We start from the raw sequence: 1,098 nt of genomic DNA on the forward strand, positions 1-1,098 counted from the left end.
ATTTATTGCAAATTAGTTAAAGAAAAATGGACTCACTGTGGAAAGGGTCTGCCAGGGTGGGAGCAGCATCATGACTCTGAGAGGCAGACCCTCAGAGGAAGGGATGGAGGGGGCTGTGGAATGCACTTCCTAGCATGGCAGATCGGGTACCTTGAGTGGGGATCAAGGACACAGGATCCTTCCCGCAGCCAGGCCCTCGACTTAAGTCATCAGCATAATTGCCATGCTCCTCCCCCAGGCTTCCCTGGTATCTCTGTTGATAAAGAATCTTCCTACAATGCAGGAGACCCAGGTTCAATCCCTGGGTGGGGAAGATTCCCTGGAGAAGGAAATGGCTACCCACTCCAGTATTCTTGTCTGGGAAGTCCCATGGAGAGAGGAGCCTGGTGGGCTGCACTCCATGAGGGTCTCAGAGTCAGACATGACTGAGGGACTAAACCACTACCACTCACTCAGGTACCGAGGCCTGCTAACTGGGGACAGCATCCAGGATCCTCAGCCCAGAGCCCAGTGAGCACAGCTGGCTCACTCTTGAAACCAAAGACTCCTGGCTTCCAAAGCTCATCATGAAACCAGCGCTAACAGGTGAGACCCCCTCCTCAGCTTGGACAACTAAGTGTAATCAATCCAACTGCATGGGCCTCCCCTTGGCCCAGCTTAAATATTTAGACAGCCACAGCCAATCTGTGTTCCAAATGCAGAGGCTGGGAGTGGGTGAGGGGGTTTCAGCCCCGGGTGAGGCTGAAAGAACTTGACATGTTATTGAATCGAGGGCCACAGAAGGTGAAGCCGGGCGGTCACACATCCCAGGAATGCGGATGTAGCGCCCAGTGTCTATCTGCGGCTGACAGGGTCTGACAGTCTCCATCTGGGAACAATAACCCACCAGCGGCAGGCTGGGCCGCGGGGAGGGCTGCTCTGCCCCCAGCTCTGTCCTCTTCTTTCCCTCCCTGTGGCGCTGTGGGGTGTGGACTCCGATTGGGGTGGGGGAGCTGGTGGGGACACGGATGTCCCTGCTACTCCCGGCTACACGCGGGAGTCCTGGAGAAGGCAGAGCTGGGGACCAGCTCACCGAATGCCTGCAATTCCAGGAGCAGC

Source organism: Cervus canadensis, chromosome 26 (genome assembly GCF_019320065.1).
Source record: "Cervus canadensis isolate Bull #8, Minnesota chromosome 26, ASM1932006v1, whole genome shotgun sequence".
NCBI lineage: Eukaryota > Metazoa > Chordata > Mammalia > Artiodactyla > Cervidae > Cervus > Cervus canadensis.